Raw genomic sequence first — 18,319 nt, forward strand, 5'->3', positions numbered from 1 at the left:
CTAATTTAGAGTATTTTAGAATTAATTTGAAATTCCTTGAAAAATTTATTTCCATATTCTTACTTTCGCCAAATAAAATTTTTATTTAAAATTGTAAAAATTTTCTGAGTGTTATTTTAATTTTGTTTTTTTTTTACTATTTTGCGCATTTTTAAAAAAAGTTCGAAAACAAGGGAATTTTATTGCTTTACGTAAGCATAAATTATACCCCTCTTCCCCTTTTTCTTTTTTTAAATGCTCACGTAACATTTAAACGACAACTCTCAGCACCCGTATATAGCCGGTAACTACGTGATGTCCTGTGCGTACTTGCACCATATTTAGCAGTCAAACCACGTGATGACCTGTCTGTACCAAACAAGCTCCATATTCAATCGGCATCTAAGCGATAGTCTGTGTGTACGAGCGTGTACTTAGCATCAAATTATAAGTCATCTACACCCATTTCTTAGGCTTATTTAATCCTAACAAATCGCGTCGTGGTGGCTCAGGAGATAGAGCGTTCGCCTTCCTAAGAGGTGACCGGGTTCGAATCTCAGCGATGGCTTGTCGATACAAATTCCACTTCCGACTCGCACCGACCGTAGTGCTGACTTAAAATATCCTCAGTGGGAGACGAATCATGAGTTAGGGTCCCCTTGCTGTCTGGCTAGCCGTTTGTGGTTTTCGTGGTTTTCCTCCCCGTGTAACGCAAATGCGGGTTAGTTCCATCGAGAAGTGCTACACGAAGAAGAATTTCACTGAATACTTGATCCAAGATTTCCCTTTTCTTCTGGATTGGGTTCAAAATTACAAGACTACGGAGTTGAACATTAGCAGCCGTAAATTTCTCTCTAATGTGCTTAAAATTTGTACACTGGATTAAAATATATTCCCAATCCTCAACAAGCTGACAGGTACTGCACAGCTGAGCTCCCCCAAAAAACCTGGCTTGATGTTGTCCATGACAGCCGTGATTAGTTAGGAATTGATTTAAAAAATTTTTCATTCAAAAACCACCTACGAGTTTATAAAGCAGCATTGGTCAAACCCTAAAATAAAAAATGGAATTGAGGAAATAATAAGAAAATTGTTATGAACTGTTACGCTCACTTCGAACTTTCAGAGTGCCCCCGGATACCCCCTTCCGGGGGCGGGACGGGCTTAAGCTTGTTATTAGCAGCCGTAAATCAAAAATCGGGTTAGTTGCCTAACGACGATTATAAGAAAGATCCTCATAATTCGGTAAAAAAAAAACGAAATAACATATCCGTTTTTTTCAGTTCGAAAAAGGCGAATCAAAGTATGAGTGTAAGAACTGTAATGTGAGCTTGTGTGTCAATCCTTTGTTTTAAAATTCATCATACGGAATTAAATTACTAAGGATTATCTTAAATTGCATATTTATCGCAATATCTCCAAATTTATTGTTTCGTAACTTTAAAATATGAAAGTCTAAACGTCAGCAATGACTGTAGTAGCTTAGACTTGCAATACGGGTTACTTCCCTTCAGCGTAGCGGATTACCGTAACGAAGAGGTTAAGGTGTTTAAAAGTAATTAATAAAAATAGAAAAAAAAAACATTCTATATTTCTCTGGTAATAAAATTAAAAGTAAAAATTTGTCTGTAAAACTGTCATTTGTTTCTATAATTTTAATGGGAAAAAAAACATTCGAATTTGTACTTGATGGAATAACATTTCATTATGAGCATGCACGTTAAATAAAGAAGAAAAAAAAGAGACTGAGACAAATTCTTCAACTTGGAACGGTATTACCTCATATATTCCCCAACATGTGGAAAAGTACGCATGCAATTTTGCGTGAATTTATTTCCAAATAATATGTGAACAGCAGTAGAAACTGGTAAAAAGCAACTTTATTTTTTCTCACAAGGTCAGTGTCAAGGAATTTTTCGTTTAAGTATAAATATGAAGTCACGACAATTGTAACAAAATAATATTCCGTCATAAGCGTCACAATTCATTAATCAGATTTAATTAATGCTGTTTTAAAACAGGAAAATAAATTTATTATCAATGTATATGTTATCGTTAAAGTTCGAAAGCCATTAACGCGCACGTTACCTAGCTAATCTTCGAGTTAACTCATTTTTTCGAGTTAACTGATTTAACGTGCACATTACCTAGCTAATCTTCGAGGCCAATGCAAGGAATTTTTCTTTTAAATATAAATATGAAATCACAGTAATTGTAACAAAATAATATTCCGTCATAAGCGTCACAATTCAATAATCAGATTTAATTAATGCTGTTTTAAAACAGGAAATTAAATTAATTATCAATGTATATGTTATCGTTAAAGTTTGAAGGCAGTTAACGCGCACACTACCTAGTTAATCTTCGAGTTAACTGATTTGTTCCGTTAAAGTGCGGATTCAAGAATTTTCTAAACTTTACTTAGGTATTTTGTACCTCTACGTACCGTTAAAGCTCAAAAATTTGTTACCTTCATTTTAGTAACTAAATTGTTGATTATTCATTAGATTGGTTCATTAGATATCGAAAATTAAATAACTGACATGTTATTTTTCTTAATTGTAATAACATTTTAAACAGTTAAATTCTTGTTAGTACAGTTCTTGAAGTGATTCATGATTGATTCTATCAACTAATATGTTGATTGTTTGATTGTAGCAATTTGATTTTTTTAGATAGAGACAAATAAATAAATCACACTGTATTAATTAAAGCTTACAGGAACGTTGTGTTTAAACACGTTTTGTTGCCTATTATTTAGTAAAGTGTAATTTTTTTTACTGTCTCAAAATCAAAATAATGGATTTTTGAAGGATTTTTCTCATTCTGAACGTCTAGTGTAAAACCAAGATCCTTCAATCCCTAAAAATCCAAGAAACTACAAGTATGACACCGCTACTTTGTTGTTTCATTATTATCCATTAGGATTCGTCACAGATCGCAAGCAACCATCATCTGTATCTGATTCCAGAGTTCAGAAAAGGGAATGTCAAGATTCTAATGGCGAAACCATTTATTTTCCGGAGAGAAAAGCAACCTGTTTTCTACTCAACCGATACAGAAGATACCACTTTGCAGAACCCCCATGCATCCCCATACAATTTCATATCCGAACTTTAGTCTCCCATGATCGGACCCCCTCTCAAAAAGGGGATGACTGTGAAGAAAAAAAAATTCTTAAAATCATCTTCAAAAGCTGCCTATCCTTATGGTTCTATGAAGAGTTACGCTATCTTGTATGGTTGAGAAGTTTTAGAGCTTTAAGAAAGAAAAAGAAATTTAGATTAATATATTTTTTTATCGCTTATTTTTGGTTTGAATTCGATTTTGGTGTTTGTTTCTTATGAGATTTGCTGAGTGATGTTTGGATTAGTTTAGGATCGCGAACATTTTGTCCCTTTTACGGCTTTTGCGCCCGAATTTAGTGAACTTGACTATCACATTTGTCAAAAAAACTATTGATTTATTTAAGGGATATCATTTTATTTTATAATTTTATAACCGTCGTTGAACAGCCGACCCAATTTTTGGGTTTACGACTACTAATGTTCAACGAGGATCAAAATTGCGATGGCATGTCTTCGGATCATCCTCAGGGATGTTTCCCAGATCGTCGCCAATAGCCCATTGTGCAGCTCTAGTGCGACGTAAATGAACAACAACAACAACTAATGTTCAACACCGTAGCCTTGTCATTTTGAATCCAATCCAGAAGACAAGGGAACTCCTGGATCGAGTATTGGGAGAAATTTCCCTTCGTGGAGGACTTTTTAATGGAGCCAACCCGCATTTGCGTTACATGGAGAGGAAGACCACGAGAACCTCCCACGGTTAGCCTAACGGCAAGGGGACTCAAACTCATGATCCGTCTACCACTGAGGATATTTCAAGTTAGCACTGTGGTCAGTGCAAGTCAGATGTGGAATTCGTATCGACCAGCCGTCGCCGGGATCGAACCCCGGTTCACCTCATTGGAAGGCGAACGCTCTATCCCCTGAGCCATCGCGGAAAAAATTTTAGAGCAACTTTAAATAAGTAAAATAATTGTTTTAAAATAAATTTCTTATTTTTTATAAAAACGTCCACATATCCATAAATATTTAAACTAGGCTTAAGAAATTATGTGCAATTATTGCATACAATTACCAAAATAATTACTACAAATTACAAGTTTATTGGTTCATGTTTTGGCATAGGGTGTTTAAAAACACTATTTTTCGCTTGTTATTTATTGCTGGGCCCCCAATACTCTAAAAGCTTTGAACTTTGATAAGTATGAGAAATCGCATGATCTAAACACTTCTGAAGTTATAAAATTATTCTTTAAGTATACCTTGAGAAATAATAAAAAGGTATTTGTACAGAAGTGCTTCCATTATTTTGTCCACTCCCTGTAAATCTTCTTTTACAGTTTTCAGAAAATAAATAAAATGCGTGAGTGTTCCGTAATGCTCTCTAGCACTCTTACTTTTAAATATTTTTCAACAGAAATAAACCTATTAATATCAATTTTAAAATTACTTTTTGCAGATGTTCAATTCCAATGAGCACGACAAAAGAAAAACTAATAATCTCCTAATAATAAAAATGCGAAGAAAATGAATTTTTGACTTTAAATCGGTTTAAATAATTTTATTTCATAACCTTGAACAGCCGAACCAATTTAGGGTTTACAACTACCGATGTTCAACTCTGCAGCCTTGTAATTTTGAACCCGATCCAGAAGACAAGGGAACTCCTGGATCAAGTATTGGGCCAAAATTTGCCTTCATGGAGGACTTTGATGGAACTAACCCACCTTTGCGTTACATGGAAAGGAAAATAAGGAAAACCTTCCACGGTTTGCCTGACGGTAAGGGGACTCTAACCCATGATCCATCTACAACTGATGATTTTTTACTTCTTCACTGTGGTGGGTGCGAGCAGGGTGAAGAATTCGAATCGACCAGCTATCTCTAGAATCTAATCCGGGTCCCCTCATTGGGAGGCGAGCGCTCTATCCTCTGAGCCATCAAAGATCGGTTTAATTTATTGTTATTAAACGGATTTTTTTCTACAAAACTTGTTAGCCATGAATCTAAGATTAAAATCACACTGATGGAGTGCATTTCTGGTTTGTGCTGATGTTAAAATAATAAAAAATAATAATAAAGTAATAGAACCGATACTACGGAAAGAATCGAACTACTTTCACCCGATGTCCATGCGCGGCTAATAAAACTAATTTAATAAATGTTTATTTATTCACGCTACCAGCATCCTCAGCGGTAAATCAGTATAAAATATATAAAATCCAGAAATTACTATGAAAGGAAATGAGGATTATCTGCGCAATTCTGTCTGCAAAAAGGGCTTTCGAAAACACCCATCACAGTGAATTTCTCTGGATCTTCTCAACCTTTACTATATAGATAAGGTGGAAGCACCCCTCCCAAGATTAGAACCACAGATTAGAGAGAGGGCTGGAAACAATAGTCACGTGACTCTGCCCACCCCCTGACAATCCACTCAATAATTTCTGCGGCATTTCCCCTTCTCGAACCCGGATTACGGTGTTCTTGACTAGGAATTGCATACTGGCTGGGCACCCAGGCAGAAATACTGATCTTATCGAATAAATAGCGGTTATTTAGGATGGCTAGTAATAATGTTCCACAATAGAGAGGTCGTTGGGTATCTGTTATTGGATATGCTTAATACCTGTTAGTAAATATCGGTAATTAAAGTCACCAGTAAATCAGTTTTGTTGTAACTTAATGGAAGTGTTGGGTTTGCAAATGAATGTATGGACATAACTTGTGCATAACTGATTTTGTCAGAGGGCAATGTATAAATATAAGTACTCACTAATGTTGGGTTTGGTTTAAAAAAGGGCTAAGATAAAAACAACTTGAATCATGGTTTTTCGAGTTCTTCCTTCTCTTTCGATTCGTTCCTCTTTCGATATTTAATAAATCGTTAGTAAATATCGGTAATTAAAGACAGCAGTAAATCAGTTTTGTTGTAACTTAATGGAAGTGTTGGGTTCGCAAATAAATGTATGGGCATTACTTGTGTATTTTGTCAGAGGGCAATGTATAAATATGAACACTTACTTATGAAGGGTTTGGTTTAAAAAAGGGCTAAGATAAAACAACTTAAATCATGGTTTTTCGAGTTCTTCCTTCGCTTTCGATTCGTTCTTTTTTCGATATTTACTAGTTGTTAGTAAATATCGGTAATTAAAGACAGCAGTAAATCAGTTTTGTTGTAACTTAATGGAAGTGTTGGGTTTGCAAATGAATGTATGGACATAACTTGTGCATAACTGATTTTGTCAGAGGGCAATGTAAAAATATAAATACTCACAAAGGAAGGGTTTGGTTTAAAAAAGGGCTAAGATAAAACAACTTAAATCATGGTTTTTCGAGTTCATTTGCCAGGAAAAAAACCGCAGTTTAAGCGACTTACTCTTGAAGCAAAGCTATAATTTTAAGTTATGTATGCCATCGTGCGGTAAATATACCACCTAAATGAAAATTATCAAAATTCCTATTCAAAATTATCAATTATCCCCATTTTTTGTAAATTTTTACGATCCCAGATAACGCAGCGTTGGAGTATGTTTTTAAATATTAAAAAATTGAATCATTAAAATTTTTCATGTTCTCAAAACTTTGATTTTTCTCCATATTGACGTTTTTCGCCATTTTCAGAATTAACAAGGAAAACACTGGTTAAAAATAGGCTGAAATTGATGATGAGTAACTGTTGCATGATGACATGAGTAACTGTTGACTGATGACAGGAGTAACTGTTGACTGATGGCATGAGTAACAGTTGACTGATGACATGAGTAACTGTTGACTGATGACATGATTAACTGTTGACTGATGACATGAGTAACTGCTGACTGATTACATGAGTAACTGTTGACTGATGACATGATTAACTGTTGACTGATGACATGATTAACTGTTGACTGATGACATGAGTAACTGTTGACTGATGACATGAGTAACTGCTGCATGATGACATGAGTAACTGCTGCATGATGACATGAGTAACTGTTGACTGATGACATGAGTAACTGTTGCATGATGACATGAGTAACTGCTGCATGATGACATGAGTAACTATTGCATGATGACATGAGTAACTGTTGACTGATGACGTGAGTAATTGTTGACTGATGACATGAGTAACTGTTGCAAACTCAGATCATCTATGAAAATATCATATCATTTTCACAAAAGCATCATTTCATACGACTTACAGAGACAGCCCTGTGGTCAAATGTTAGCCAGCAGTCTTTAAAAATGCGGAATTTGCAGTGAATCATTTAAGTAAACAGCTTTATGCTACCATATTTTTTAAACTTGATATTCACTAAAACGTCACTTAGCTGTATTCTTACTTCTTGAATTATAATGCGCTCTTTCCTTGCGATTGAAAAGATATGGGTCATGCGCTCTTCTCAGGTGGGACTAGAGTTATTTCCCTGCCTTTTGGAAAAGGTTAGGATTTGCAGCGAATTAAAAAAAAAACTACATCGAACGAAACATTGTATATTACCCTGCATAGGGCTTTTTAAAAAAATTAATCAAAATGAAGAAAAAAATAAGGATATTCCTTCTTCTGGAAGAGGCGTGACTTTCCATCTGTATATAAAATTCTGGCGCCATCGTGCTCAACCTGGCCTTGACAGCCCGAATGCTATACTTCTCAAGAGGTGCAAAAATAAATAAATAAATTGGTACTTACAAATTTTTTTTTATTACTTATTTATCTGATTACAACGATGGAAAAAAGATCCCAAAGTTTAGGTTTATCTAGCATACATATTTATTACTTTCGGGGAGAAATATTAGTGTGTGGATAGTATCAAAATAATGTGTGAGTAATATCAAAAATATTGTGGACTCGGACAGTTTTAATATACCCAAATGATCGTGCGTAACTCACATTTATAAATCAAGGTATGAAGCAATAGATACAAATAAAATAAAAAAATGGACGAAAAAGGAAGATATGGTGTCATTCTTGGATATTGGGCCAATTGTCCTAGGAACGTCTAAACTGTTTTATTTTCTGTAGCGTGAGATACAGAATGATGTGCAGCGTGAGATAAATAGATGTGCACGCTGTGGTTTCTTACGAAAATAAGACAGTTCAGAAGTTCCTAGGGCGACAATTGGCCCATAGTGGAGATCTGTGAGGGTAACCCGGAGGAAAATTATGCATTCCAATTGCTCTTTCTAGAATGTCTAAGACATATTGTTGTTGTTTCTAATGCTACATGCCAACATCAGCAAGCCTGCTTGGTGAAATCAAGCGAATTTAAGGTAGAGGACGTGTTTCTTCTTTTTCAATGGTGCTATCTGTAGCCAAGAATACAACTTCAGCTACACACGCGTCATAGCCCGTTTATAGGGCGCACTCATTCATACGTCCATTTATTCATCCACGGATCGTTATTTTGACCCAAACAAGACAATGATCTATCTCTAATTCAGTACCCACAGAGGTACTAATTTGATATGGGACCAGGGAGAACTTTGTGATCTGGCAGATTTAACGTGCACCACTCACCATTTACTAGTTGGGGAGTCTTCGACTTGCTGGGAACGAACTCAAGACCTCTTGGAAGTGTGCCTGACGCCCTAAAAACCAGGCTATCCTAGCCTCACCCAAGACATACTTTAAGAAATTGAATTCTGGAAATTTTATCTGACCAATTCATATGGTAAATATTTTCCTCTCTAAGTAGCCACTCATTGTCATCCAGTGAAATGAATCAGAACCAATAGCATCTCTGAACTTAGGGCTCCAAGACCTCATCCTCATAAAAATCAATGTCAACTCTCAAGGAGATGGAGATGTACAGTCGAAGAACTAGGTTCGCCTTTTTAGGAATGCAGTTTGGCCCTGTTTTCATTTTAATAGACGACAACGCTAAATAGTGATCCTATGTTCGATCATTTTCTGAAAATTAAAGGTATTAACCTCATGGATAGCATAGCTGGGTCTCCAAAACTCAATTATATAAAACATACCACAGGGGCCTCCTACCCAGGTAATTACACAGGGACTGAAAATAATATTTCTGAGCGATTATTACCAGTGGCAAAAAAACTTCTCAACCACCTTATTTTAAACTTGAAATCACTTTGTGAATTCATATATCTTAATTAAGGGCCTTATGTAGCATACGATATAAAAGTTTCAATGAAAAATATTGTAGCAATTCATATTTGATAACATAATGTAGCAAAATTATTCAAAACCGGCTTAAATGTGTATGTCGATGAATTAAATACTTTCTTTTTGTTGAAGTAACGTATGACACATAAAATATTTAAATGCAACATAATGCAAAAAAAAATAAATTTTAGAATTAAAAATTATGCAAAACCATATAAATGTCAAAATTTTCCTTCAACTGATGTTTACTCAGATGGAAATATAATTGCATCATAAAATATTTTACTGTAACATAGTGTAAAAAATAAATAATTTGAATTAAAAATTATTCAAAACCGTATAAATGTCAAAATTTTCCGATGAATGTTTACTGAGATAGAAATATGATTGTATCATAAAATATTTCAATGTAACATAAAGTAAAAAAATGTATACTTTGTATAATAAACTATACAAAACCGTGTGAATCTCAAAATTCTTTCTTGAAATTCTCAACTTGTACTCAGAATTTTTTTTTTAAATACTTCCTTAAGATAAGTAAAGCATATAAGATTTAAAATGTTTCATTTAACTGACACAACATAGATTTAATAAATCTTTTAAATAGTAAAACAGCAATGCTCTTACTTTAAAAGGGTTCTTTATGCATTCATTTCAATCAAGGTTTTTCCAGAAAGCTGGTTCAAACAACCAATTTAAATTCTCAACTCGTTGAATAATACTAAATATACCCTATCTACGTGATGATTTAAAAACTCCCTTCGAGTTCAAAATTAAAATTATCTACTCTGCCTTATTCCAAAACATCATAAAGTAGTTTTAACTTTAATTTTTTATAAATTCAAGGACATAACTGTTCGAATTAAATGTACATTTAAAATTATGGAAGCATAGTTTAATTTATTTTTATTTTTAAAAATTATGTTTTACTACTGTCGTCGAACTTATGATCCATATTCTGTTTGTGGCTATCAATATTCAACTACGTAGCCTTATAATTTAAAAACCAACCCAGAAGACAAGAGATGTACTGAATAAAGCAGTGGTTCAAAGTTAAAAGTTAAAATTATCTACGCTGCCTTATTTATAAATATCAGAAAATAGTTTTAATTTAAATTTTTTCTTTAGTCAAGGAGCATTTTCGTCCAAAGAAAATGTAGATTTAAAATCTCGAGCGCATAACTTAAAATTCTTAAAAAAATTATATTTACTATCCTAGAACATATGATCATATTATATTTGTGGCTATTTATGTTCAACTACGGCGCCTAGTAATTTTAAAAGCCAACCCAAAAGACAAGGAAAGTACTTGCAAAAAGCAGTGGAATAGCTTAGTGAACTTGTCTTTTTGAGTGAAATTGGCCTTTTTTTGTATAAAATTGTGAAAATTTCTCACTTTGAGCACAATGTCCTAAGAATTATAACCGCTAATGTAGAGTGCGAAAAAAAAAAAAAAAAAAAACGAAGTACTCTAATTTACTTTTGCCCTCATGATCGATCTTCATGTTCTATGACTCAGTTCCAATGGTTCGAAGGGGTGTCCCAAATATGCTTATTAATTAATGCAGAAGAAATTTTAAGTAACGAAGTAAGACGCAAAAACATAGTTACTCTAAATAAACATTCAACTACGGATTTCTGACCTACCAAAATAGAGGAGGTAGTCGCAATCTGGGAAATATGGTGGCCATATTTTGTTTATAAAAGCGATTTAAGTTTGGACCCCTTAATTGAAATTTTACTTTATGCGTATTTCGCTACATCTCGATAACTCTTCAAACCAATTGAAGAAAATTTTCACTTAATTATGAAATTATTTTTTCAATTGATAATCCCATACAAAAAATAATATTTAAAAATAATATTTAGAAAACGAGAGAATGCAAAAGGAGGAAAGTTCATATTTGTTTATTTAGTTTGAAAGTTCATTTAGCGTTGGAGAACCCGTGTTTGTGAGAACAGGAGTTCGAAACCAGGTGATCGAAAAATCCCCATGTATTGAATGGTGACTGGTGCACGTTAAATATCCCGGGGTCACAAAGTCCTCGAAGTTCCCATAACAAATTTATACCTCTGGGGGGGGGGAGTCGTGGTGGCTCAGGGAATAGAGCTTTCGTCTTCCAATGAGGTGAACCGGGTTCGAATCCCAGCGATAGCTGATCAGTACGAGTTCCACTCCCGGCTTGCACCGACCACAGTGCTGACGCAAAATATCCTTAGTCGCAGACGGATTATGAGTTAGAGTCCCCTTGATGGCAGGCTACCCGTGGGAGTTTTTTGGGTTTTACTCTTCATGTATCACAAATGCGAGTTAGTTCCATGAAGGCAAATTTCTTTAGGCGAAGACAATTTTTTGATAAAAATTTATTTTATTTATTACGACAATTGCATACCCTTTTTTATTTTTATTTTCCTTTAAATTATTTTTTTGTTCCAATTCTAAAAAGCCAAATTTTGACTCACATAGTAACTACAACTATTATGTTAATGAGTCTGAAGGTGGTGTAAATGTATAGTTAAAATAATAGTTTATTTTCTTAGAAAACAATAAAAAATCACTTTTAAACATTTTGTCAAAAAAAAAAAAAAAAGTGTAATTGATGAGTTGAACCCAGGCGAATTCCTAACCCGCCCTGAGTAAAAAGAACTTCTAATAACCCACATCTCCCTGTCGAGTTTATAGAGGATGCATATCAGCCTGTTCATCCACACTGCGCATGCCCATCAACTCCATATCAAAAGACACGTTTTGTTGTACGAAGTGTAATTAGTACCTGTATTGGGCGTTCCTAAAAAATGTACCAAAGGTGGAAACAGCGGTTCAGCGACCCCTGTGCAATTCGAATGTGCGAATACGCCCCACAATGCTCTTAAATGACTATGGAAGCCCCTAAAAATAATGAAAAGCTGGGCTAGAAGGTCATACCGAATTGGAGATCGTGTTATACATAACAAAAGGTTTACTTTAGGTGTGTTTGATACTATGAGCATTGGTTTAAATATTAATGCATCAAAAAATAAGAAGATTTTGTAATAGAATACGAGGAAAACATTTATTAAAAAGTTAGAAACGTTCCAGGCTGTTATTAAATAACAGGATGGAAAGAAATGTGTGTAAAACATTTTATAATTAAGTTTTTGTTCGAAACAAGTGCACTTATAGAAAACGCGGTGTCTGTTTCAATTTTTTTTTTGCATTTTTAAATAAACTTACTACTTATATATTAAATAAAAATACATAAAATCAAATATGTATAAATTCAAATTATGTATGAAATAACTGGTTGAAAAGAAATTTATGAAAAATCTTTATGATTAAGCTTTTGTTCAAGACTTAAAAAAGAAAAACATTCCTTTTGGCTTTTAAAGAAAGCATACATTTAATTTAAATTTAATGCTTTCATATTAAATAAAAATATTCAATGTGAAGGACTTGGAGCAGAATAATAAACCACTCTTCTCTTAAAGTGGACAACTTTTTATCAAACTATTAGTATTGTTTTAAGATACGTTTGAATAAATTGAAATTTTTCCGAACTAACAACACGATACTTGAAATAATCTTATTGTTAACATGGAAATCGTAGCGTTCTTTACCAAAAAATGGTTAAAGTGCTCTCCTGAAAATTTGAAAAAGTATCTTGCTATTATACTATCCGTGAGTTCTTAATGCTATTTAAAATAATGTACTCATTAAAGCCTGTCATCCCAGTAAAATGATGTGTTTTTCATCGATGAACTGTGCCTCCAGCACTTCAGTAGAATTTTGTCTCCAGCTTTCTGAATAAAAACTTTTGATCTAATGATCGAATCTTTACGTTCTAGGATTCAATCGTAATGGTTCGAGGGGTGACTTCAAAATGATAATTAATTACTGCAGGCGATATTTTAAGTTACGAAATCACACACAAAAACATACTTTCTCTGAATGAACGTGCCTTTTTTTCAACGGATTCGGATTTCCGAACCCTAAATTATAGAGGATAGCTGCAATTTGGGAAATATTGTCCCAATAGTTTGGTCAGGAGAAAGGTCCAAAGTTTGAACCCCTTAATGTTAATTTTACATGTGTATTTTTCCTTATCTCGAGAGCTTTAGGGAATTGAAAAGTTTTGCACAAAATTATAAAATTCATTTATCCAACGATTATTCTATACTAAAAATAACTTTTAGCAAAGTATCTATTATTTTTTTAATTAATGGTAGGCGAAAAAACTTGAATTTCAAGGTATAAATATTTTTTTTACATAATTTTAAAAAATTTGGTTTTACATGGCAAAATAAAAAAATTTTGAGAAATAATGATTGGGTTGAATAGTTCTTGAAAAATTGAATTTTAAATAATTAACGTAAATTTAAAATTTGATATCTGAGGCCGATTCAACCCACTTTGTTCGAAATTTGTATTTAGCCATGTAAAATTTCAAATTTCAATCTTCAAAATGACATAAAAAAATTGCATACCTTACGATTTAAACTTTTTTTGGACTATATTAAGTAATATAATAAAAATAATAAATATTTACTAAAAGTTATTTTTTTGTATGGGATAATCTTTGGATAAACGAATTTTATAATTGTGTGCAAATGTGTTTCAATTCGCTTAAAAAGTTCTCGAGATAAGACGAAATTCACAAAAAGTAAAATTAACATTAAAGGGTCCAAACTTTGGCCTGACCAAACTATTTAAGGACTATTTTTCTCTGATTGCGGCTACCCCCTATTTTTGGGGGGTCCTGGTCAGACATACTAATTCGTCGAAGAAAAAGGTACGTAAATCAGAGAAAGTTAGTTTCTTTTTTTTTTTTTTTTTTTTTTTTTTTTTTTTTTTTTTTTTTTTTNTTTTTTTTTTTTTTTTTTGTCTGATTTCGAAACTCATAATATCGTCTGCACTAACTAATTAGAATGCTTGAGGTCTCCCTTTGAACCATTAAGATTGAGTCCTAGAATATGAAGATCCGATCATTAGATCAAAAGTTATTTAGGGTGGTCCGTTTATTATTTTTTTTTCGCGCACTGTACAGCTTGCTTGTATAGTAAAAAGTTATTAGATTTAAAATTTTTGCACTATTATTTCTGTCACCACAGCAACACATAAATTGGTAAAAGCATAAAATTTCCTATAATTAAAGTTCCTTATGTTTTTAAAATCAAAAATTTATTATTAAACATTATAGACAATCAGTAAAAAATTATTACTCTTTTTTGCTACCTTTCGACAAAAATAATCATTTGATTCATGAAAACATAATTATCAGAATGTAATAAAATATTACCAAACAATTATGGATAATATTGTTTTAGATTTTTCTTTTAGCATTTTAAATTGTCTATTTAAAGTCTATTTAATTCCCTAAAGTGGTATTCCGTTTTTATTCAATTAATGAAGAATAACTTTCAATATCATGTTACGAAAGATAGAAGTCTTAGATAACGTAAGACTGAATAAACATTTGAAAATTTCTCCTGTCTTGACATGTCAGTACTGGTAGGACCTGTTTAAACATGCAAACGTTGCATGCATAGAAACGAATGCAAGTGAAGGAATCTGTTTTACACAGAAAGAATTTTCGCTTAATGATAAGTGTTTTATTAATTTGTTTGTTTTTATTTTTATGCATTTTTACTGAAATAATCCATATTGAAACGCTTTTTTTTCCAACTGCACTAGGGGCCGTTCATATATGACGCAAGCACGCAAAGCGTGATACGTGCGTGAGCATGCAATGTGTAATGCTTACGTAAGACACTAAATTCTGTCCATCGGAAAAAAATCTATAATAAGAAATCCATAATAAGAAATCATTCATTTTGTGGATGCTTTACATGCTCATTTAACTTATAATCAATAATTTATCTTTAAAAAATCGTTAAACTGTTTAATTTTTTTTTTAAATTTGAAAAAAAATGACAAAAATCAAAATTTTTAAATTTTTAAGGCTTTTTTATTTTAACATATTTTCAAAAAAATTTTTTTCTCTTGGTGCTTACAATATTCATCTTAACAATTTTGTACATTCATTTGTTGCTATATCAATTAGAAAATTTTTTGTAGATAAAGTAGAAAAAAAAGGTTAAAAATTCCTGCTATATAACATGCTAGAAAACTTGTAATACCTCATAAAATGCTTATTCCATGCACAGTTTAAATCAGTCTATAATACTTAAGATGAAAAAGTTTACTTCAAAGCTTCATCTTAAATAGAAAAAAATTCCTTAGAAAAATTTCCCAAGATTAAAACACAAAATTATCATCTATGAAAAAAAGTACTTTAAAGTCTGTCTGCTGATCAAGTTTCTGTTTTAGGACATTCTAAAACCATTCAGAACTTTTTTAAAAATGTAGATAGAGAAATGATTTCTTTTTCAGTGCATATGAAATTGTTTGAAGTTTTATTATAAGCAATGAAAGAAATATCGATATTTTGGTCATTTTTTGGGGTAATGTGACCCTTTAAGTCTGTAAAAAAATTTACTTTTTGGGATAAAAATTCTTATTACACCGATCTTATAATATCTTAAATTCTAACTGCTATAGTGATGTCTAAGCTAACGTCACTTCACTTGTCCACTGGAAATCCATCAAAAGATCAATTAGTTACAGATGCAACCAATAAGAACATGTTTCTATTGGGATGGGAACACGAATTGTTACATATTTGTTGTAGTTGTAGTTCATTTACGTCGCACTAGAGCTGCACAATGGGCTATAGGTGACGGTCTGGGAAACATCCCTGAGGATGATCCGAAGACATGCCATCACAATTTTGATCATCTGCAGAGGGGATGGCACCCCCGCTTCGGTAGACCGACAACCTGCGTGCGAAGTTGAGCACTTTACGGTAGAACAGTTTAACGAGGACCAATACCGCCCACCCTCGGTCCCTACACAGACTGATCCAGGTGGTCACCCACACACACACTGACCGCAGCCAGTGATGCTTGACTTCAGTAATCTGCTGGGAACCGTGTCTTGACAATCAGTCCACTGCGGGACTGTAAAATAGGAATAGTGCAAACGGAAATAGATTGAATGATAGTGGAACACTGATCTAGTTCAGCCTCTGACCACTATACTATATGAATATTTTGAATATTTGGAAATCATTAATATTTTCTCTTCCTACATTTGTTGTCAATTTAAAGTTAAGTTTTACGTTATTTTTTACTGTACATTTATTTCCTTCTTGTGACCAGAATTAAAATAGAATGGTTGTAATATAATTTTAAAACAGAACCCGAATGCCTGTCACAGAATTTTCTACCAGAACGAGAATGCTTTCAATTGAATTTTATAGCAGAACCAGAATGCATGCTGCGGAATTTTGTAACAGAACCAAAATGTGAATAGAGAACTTAAAAGCATTATACAATAGCAGATTCAGATTTAGACAAAATTTATGTAATGAATGACACGCATTTACACATAATTGACTAGTTTATAGTTAATTTGTAAGCGTTGATTTGTATTTTAGAAAATAAGTGCTTAAGTTCATTTATTTATTTATTTATTTAATTTTTTTTTTGAACTTATAATCTATTTATGAGTAAAATTTTTCCTGAATATCCCTGTAATTTTTGTTTAGTCTGCTGAAAAAATTTCCTTGATTTTCACTCAATTAGTCTATTAGGATTTTTCTCTATTAGCATGATAGGTAGCAAAGTTTTGATAATATGATATACATATTAAATAAATGTATTTTTGGTGATTCTGGAACCTTTCTCGTTCTGTAAACAAATCTAAATATAAATCACACGAGTTTTTGAGCATATTTTGAAACTTTGTGAGAATAACTAACTAGTTTCCTAAGCAGAAAGTGGTTAACCGGAAAGCGGTTAACCGGAAAGCGGTTAATTTAGACTTTTAAAAGCTGCGAGTTTAAATTCACGTCATGTCTTTTATTTTCAAGACAAATAAAAAATTATCACGTAAAAAATATTGGTTTATTTCTGATGAATCACAAATTATCAATAAACAATATCTGTATTTTATCATTATTTTTAGAAAAATCTTGAAAGCACATCTCATTTGTTATTTTTATATTATTTTTTGGCGCGTTCGAGACTGTTAAAGCGATAACAGCCCGAAAAAAACATTTAAGATAAACTTTAAAAACCTGATATAGAAGTAAGTGTAGATAAAAATTACCTAACTGTACTTGAATTTTATTGATAGATTCAGATACGTGAAGTGTTTGAATTCCATTATCTTCATAAAAATTTATTTGAGATAATAAAAGTAAACTAAGGTTGAATTCAGCTTATTTTTTGAAACAAGTTTATTCAGTTTGAAGGGAGCAAAACGAATAAATAATTTTTTTTCATTATGAATTCATTAAGTATAGGGAAAGAATGTGATAAAAGTCGAAATTTAGAAAAGTATTTAAAGTTTCGAGTTGAAGGACACGCAAAGATTACCTTTAAATGTAAAGCTGAGCTGGGTGATATTTAAATTTTAATGTCGCAATGTAGGAAATATTGATAACTCATTCACGATATTTAATAATTTATTTCTCAATTTAACCAATCAACGTAAATATTGGATTCGATTGAACATTATTGCACAAATAAAAAAGAAAAAAAATATTTTTTTGCAAAATTTTTATCAAACAAAATTATTTATTATTAAAAAGAATAATATAGATAATTAAGAAAATATTACAGTTGATTAATTCAAAGAAAAAAAGTCTGATTTTGAATTACAATGTGCAAAAAAAGGACCACCACCCTGAATAATTTTAATATACGTAATTAAGAAAAGATAACAGTTGATTAATTCAAAGAAAAGAGAATCTGATTTTGAAATACAATGTGCAAAAAAGAGACTACCACCCTGAATAATTTTCAATTTTATGAATAATATTAATTTTATGCTTTTACCAATTTATGTGTTGAGATAGAAATAATAATGCAAGAATTTTAAATCTAATAACTTTTTACTATGCAACATCTACAGTGTGCGAAAAAAATAAAAATAAACGGACCACCCTAAATAACTTTAGATCTAATGATCGGATCTTCACGTTCTGGGACTCATTCTTAATAGTTCGAGGGAGTGACTTCAAAATGATAATTAATTATTGCAAAGAACATTTTAAGATCCGAAATCAGAGACAAAGTGTACTTTCTCTGAACAAACATACCTTTTTTTCCTTAA

Source organism: Parasteatoda tepidariorum, chromosome 6 (assembly GCF_043381705.1).
Source record: "Parasteatoda tepidariorum isolate YZ-2023 chromosome 6, CAS_Ptep_4.0, whole genome shotgun sequence".
NCBI lineage: Eukaryota > Metazoa > Arthropoda > Arachnida > Araneae > Theridiidae > Parasteatoda > Parasteatoda tepidariorum.